At 34.7% G+C, this 6,321-nt stretch overlaps 1 pseudogene; it reads right to left on the minus strand.

Annotated features, from left to right (window-relative positions):
• Positions 1–5,469: 5,469 nt before the first annotated feature.
• LOC148202482 (protein BOLA1, chloroplastic pseudogene) lies at positions 5,470–5,780 on the minus strand (annotated as a pseudogene).
• Positions 5,781–6,321: the final 541 nt, after the last annotated feature.

The raw sequence follows: 6,321 nt of genomic DNA on the forward strand, positions 1-6,321 counted from the left end.
GACTATCGACACACGACACACGAGCCTCTCCTGTTCACGAGACCAAGCAAGGGAACTTGAACTATAGCTTCTGATAACTTCCTCTGACAAACAGTATTCTACAAGAGCTTCTGTTCAACAACGTTACCTTCTGATTTCTCCAAATCAAAATATATAGCCAAGTACACTGAATGCCAAAGGACAGCTCCTAACTGCCATGAATAATCGATTATTGTAAGTGATAATCGATTATTCAAGTCCGTTACAGGTTTTCAAAGATGTGATAATCGATTATATGAAGTGATAATCGATTATTCAAGTATGACTTGTGATAATCGATTATTGCTTAATCATAATCGATTATTGCAGGTTAAAAATGCAAGTTTTACAAGGTTTACAAGAATTTCCTACTACATTTAATTTCTACAACTTGCTTTTAACTAATTCTAATATCTTCTTCAACTAAAACTTCTTGTAGCATCATCAAAACAAATTTCTTCAAGATTTACCAATACTCCTTATTGGTAACAATCTCCCCCTTTTTGATGATGATCAAAAATTCAAATTTTAAAAGCAAGTTTGGCTTACCTGCAAAACATACAAGTTAACAAACAACAACAAGGTTAGCACTACCTGTAATAATTTATACTTCTCCCCTTGTATTATTCTTCTCCCCCTTTTTGATCAGAAGCAAAAAGTAAAATAATGGAAAAACTCCCCCTCAAATTTTTCTCCCCCTCAACAAAAGAATTGATGCATTTCAAAACATAAATAAAATTGAAATTTCATAACATGAAAGAGCATAATACCTCATATATCTTCCCCTGAATGTAATAATCCCCTTTTAAAAACAGACTCCAAAAAAATATAAAAAAAAGTTTTTTTTTTTTTTTTTTTTTTTTTTTTTTTTACGAAAACTTAAGATAATCGATTATTACTTTAAATAATCGATTATGTGCGAGCCAAATTGTCAAAATCCAAATTTTTGAGGACGAGATAATCGATTATTACCCTTGGTAATCGATTATTTACGTTAATTTCCGGAAAACACAAATTTGGGCCAAATTTTCAACTTAAGACACATCTAACATTCATAAATTATTTCAAAGCTCTTAAAAAATACCAGGATACCATAGAGTCTTCTTTTCCTTTTGAAAAAATTAACCTGCAAAACAAAACAATAGAGTTTTGGTCCCCATAATCTCATTTGGGTCCTTTGAGGTTAGAGACAATTTACTTTATAACAGGAATCCAAGCATATTTTCCATTTGGAACATCAAAATGTTTAATTCTACATTTGTTAGAAGTGTGCCCCTTTTTCATACAATAAAAGCATGTGACAACATTTGGATTTCTATAAGACACAGTTCCTTTTTCAACCCATACCCTACGGGTTCTTGTAATTTGGTTCTTACTTTTAAAAGCACTTTTGTTTTTATAAACCTTTCTAACAGTTATAGGCATTTCAACATTATTATTTCCAGTTGCAACTTCAAGAAGATTTTCAAGAATATCAATATCAAGCATATGACTCTTACATGAAAGACATTCAACAGGATGTTCAACATTTGAAGACTCTTTCATTTCCAAGTTGCAAATTTTATTTCTCAAACTTACTTCCTCATCTAATGCCTTCTCATATTTAATTCGCAATTCTTTAAATTCCTTTTTCAAATTTTTATGAGCAACATTCAATTTTTCAGATTCATCAAGCAATTCAAGAAAAGCTTTTTGCAAATCAAATTCACTAGATTCATAGCTAGAATTACTTACTTGGCTTCCAGCATCATCAAAATTAGCTGTCAAACACAAGTTTATTTCTTCAACAGAATCACTTGAACTAGAGGTGGTTGATGCATTATCCTCCAAGGCAATGTGAACCTTCTTCTTCTTGTGAATTTTCTTTTCTTTTCTTTCTTTACTTCTTTTGTTGCTTGAACAATAAGCTTTCACATGGCCTCTTTCACCACATCCATAACATCTGAAGCTTGAAGAGGAACCTTGATAGTCCTTCTTTTCCTTCAAGATTTTGCTTTCAGATGATTTATCGTTAGCCATCAAGCATAGATTTTCTTGCTCATTAGAATCGCTTGAGCTTGAGGAGTTTGATGTAGAGCATGAATTCGAACAAGTCAACTTAGCCACATTCAATATTTCATCATGAGTGACTCTTAAAAATTCCCACATTTCCTGAGCACTTTCATAAACAGATACTTTGAAGAAATTATCAAGGGTTAGTGCAGATAAAATTATGTTCCTAGCCCTAACATCATATTGTGCTATTCTATTTTCATCCATAGTCCACTGTAAAAATGCTTTTTCTACCTGCATATCATTTACAAAAATAGTGGGAACAATTGGTCCATTCATAACAACTTCCCAAATACCCTTGTCAATAGACTCCAAAAATATTTGCATTCTAATTTTCCAAAACGCATAATTTTCCCCCGTAAACAAAGGAGGTCTATCAATAGAAGCACCCTCAGCATAAACTTGGTTATGACCGCCCATTTTCGAAAAATTTGAAAAACTATCAAAGCAAGCTCTGATACCAATTGTTGGAACAATCGGTACCGTTATAGAGTTGCGCAGCGGAATAAAATATTCGGAAAGCGTGTTACGGTCACAAATCAAGTTTTGATGGTTCGTTTTAGAAAAACAATTTTCTTAGAGAAAATTAATCAAACAGTTAACATGCGTAAAAGGTAAAGAGTATAGAGAGTAGAAAAATTGATACACTGGATTTTTATCCTGGTTCGAATCAAAAGATTCTACGTCCAGTCGTTAATCACTATAAATAGTGATTAACCTTTTTCACTAAAAATGGTTTCACAGATTACAACTAATAGTGAATAAAGCAGATAAATAAACCTTCCTTCGACGAACGAACAGGAAGAAGAACACTCTGCCAACTCGAAGAGAAACACTCCGAATATCGACAAACGAAACGCGAGCTTCTCCTATTCACGAGACCAGGCAGAGCACCTTGCTAACTCGAAGAGAGCTTGCTCCGACTATCGACACACGACACACGAGCCTCTCCTGTTCACGAGACCAAGCAAGGGAACTTGAACTATAGCTTCTGATAACTTCCTCTGACAAACAGTATTCTACAAGAGCTTCTGTTCAACAACGTTACCTTCTGATTTCTCCAAATCAAAATATATAGCCAAGTACACTGAATGCCAAAGGACAGCTCCTAACTGCCATGAATAATCGATTATTGTAAGTGATAATCGATTATTCAAGTCCGTTACAGGTTTTCAAAGATGTGATAATCGATTATATGAAGTGATAATCGATTATTCAAGTATGACTTGTGATAATCGATTATTGCTTAATCATAATCGATTATTGCAGGTTAAAAATGCAAGTTTTACAAGGTTTACAAGAATTTCCTACTACATTTAATTTCTACAACTTGCTTTTAACTAATTCTAATATCTTCTTCAACTAAAACTTCTTGTAGCATCATCAAAACAAATTTCTTCAAGATTTACCAATACTCCTTATTGGTAACAGCCCGATCATTTTCTCAATTCGTATAACTTAGTTTGTTGCCCCTTTTCTCTTGGTTCAATATGTTTTATCTTTGCATGTGATCCTTCTTTTGGTTGCATGTGTCGTTTAAGTCAGGAATAGAAATTTTTGGTGATAAGTGATCATAATGGTATGTCTTTGTTGATCATAGGTGATAAAAGCTAATTTTAATTATTCCATGTTTTAAACTGTTCAATTTATTGGCTGAGTGATTATATTATGATTCCATGAATTATTGAGCTATGTGATGAGCATGAATGGTTGAATTGGAGTTTAGATTCTTAAATTTGTATGATTTGGTTGTATGTTGAGTTTCAAAGTAAATTAAGGAGTAATATTCCAATTGTAATGATTCAAACAAAATTGAATTGTTGTAATTGAAAGTTTGGTATGCTTGTGGTGTGTATGAAGTTATCAAATTGAGTTTGGCAAGGTTGGATCTGCATAACATAATTTCATTTTCTACAATTATGTAGACTCACTAGGCGAGGGGTTGTGTTGTTGGGCGACTTCAAAACCAAAGAGAACAATGACTTGGTAGTCACTAGAAAGGGATATTCTCACTAAGCAACTCCAAAGTCAGAAAGTTCACTTACTTGGTTATCGTTGAGTGTGTCTAGACTTCGTTGGGCGAGTTTTGGGTAAGACTTTTAGTCATTGGATGAGTGGGCCTTCAGGCCCTACTCGTTGAACGAGTGAATGTTCTCTCTAAGCGAGATTAATAGAGTTTGCAACCTTTTCTATGTTCATTATTTTTATGTGCTTGATGTAATCTTATAATTCTTGTTGGTACTAAATCAAGGAGGATTATGATTGGTTTTATTAGTGTACACATTGATGATGAAGTGTAGATATTAGAGGTTATCCTAGCGTTCTAATAACCATTAAGGCTCAGGTAAAGTAAAATGAGCTATGTAATGAGATGTGCAAGAGGACCTAATCTAGGGGATTTACTTTAGCCAAAGATTTTAATGGACTAACCTTATATATGGTAGGGTGAAACACATAGGCAATGACTCTGCAAAGCAGTAAAGGCCACCACAAATACAAGACCCCCAAGATTCGACATCAGTGCTTGTATCCGGATAATTGAGTCTCTTAGAGTATTCTCTTGTGAATTTTATGTAGGTTTAATAGGTTTGGAGGTTCCCATATTTGCGGGTTCGTTTCAATTGGGTCCTCCAATTTTGGAAGTGATCAATTGGATCCCTAATTTAACAAAATTGAGTCAATAATACCTTTTCCGTTAAATGCAATGGACAGTGTTAACTTTTTAAACAGGTGGCATGCTGAGGCATCATTTTATTTGCAGGTGGCACAGTTTGAGCTGAATACGTGGATTTTATATGATTATTCTCAACGTGTCGTTTGTCACCGCTTCTCACATTCTCGCAATTTTTATTTTTTTCATATTAGGGTTGTGTTTCAATTTTGTCACTCATATTATTCCAAGAGATAAAAAATTTAAGACCCCATTGTCGTTGTTAACAAAATAAAAGCAGGGTTCGTGACCCATCCACAGGAAACATACCAACAAAAAGTTTCAATGAGCACACATGGTTCTTACAGCATGAGATCCAAAGCCTCCTTTGAAAATGAAGCGAAGGCCACGATGAAAGAAAGTGGGGTAAGTCGATAAATAAAGAAAAACACAAAAAGAGATTAAAAATAATAAAAAAGTACATTTTTTTTGTAATTATTGTTGTTTTGAGTATCGAGAATATAATGATGAAAGGTTGTTGATATTGTGAAAAATTGGAAATCCAGGAAGGAGGGAGTGGAGGGAAGAGCGGGAAGACAATGTCCTCCAACAGCAAGGAGAATCTGTTCATATGCTTTCTGGTGACACTTTGGTACTCTTCAAACATTGGTGTGCATACGAACTTGTTTCGACAATAGGAAGATAGAAGCTTCAAACTCACATCCGAAAAGTTTCAAGCTTCCGCAACGCGTCATTTAAACGAACTTGTTTCGTTGGGCGTCTTGGCGACAATGGAGGGGGCGTGCAGGCCGGACTGAAGCTCGTCAGCGAGGAGGTCATAGACGAGACGGTGTCGTTTCACGAGGCTCTGACCCTCGAACTTGGACGAAACGATCTTCACGTTGAAGTGGGTCTCCTTGTCGGAACTTCCCCTCACAACAACATGACCCGCGTGCTGGTGCGACACGTCGTCCACCTCTAAATCGGTGGCTTCCAGCGTAGACTGAAGCTTCGTTCTTATCCTGTTTGCTCTAAATAGAGTGGCTCCTCTCGAACCCATTGGAAAATATGAGAATACTGTCAATTTAGGGTTCTGATTTGGGAACGGAGGAGTTTGCAGACGAAAACAGGGACAAATACTAGAGAAGGATGCCTTTATTACATTTGACCCTAATTATGTTTTTATTACATTTTATCCTAATTCTGCTTTTATTACATTTTACAATTTGAAATTATATAAATTCCACATATTCAGCTTAAATGTGCCACCTACAAATAAAAAGATGACTCAGCATGTCATTTGTTTAAAAAGTTAACGTCGTCCATTGCATTTAACGGAAAGGAAATTATTGACTCAATTTTGTTAAATTAAGGACCCAATTTTGATCACTTCCAAAATTGGAGGACCCAATTGAAACGAACCCGCAAATATAGGGACCTCCGAACCTATTAAACCTTTTATGTATTGATGAATGATTGAAAAAATTTAATAACTTGAATTATATGTTTTATATATGATACTCTTTTTGTAAGTTAACTTACCCTATCTTGTTTGTTTGTATGTTATTTGTTGTGTTCTTTTTTCATTGATCACCTTATTG

The sequence above is a fragment of the Vigna umbellata genome, chromosome 3, assembly GCF_029865625.1.
Source record: "Vigna umbellata cultivar VRB3 chromosome 3, Vumbellata_1.0, whole genome shotgun sequence".
Classification (NCBI taxonomy): Eukaryota; Viridiplantae; Streptophyta; class Magnoliopsida; order Fabales; family Fabaceae; genus Vigna; species Vigna umbellata.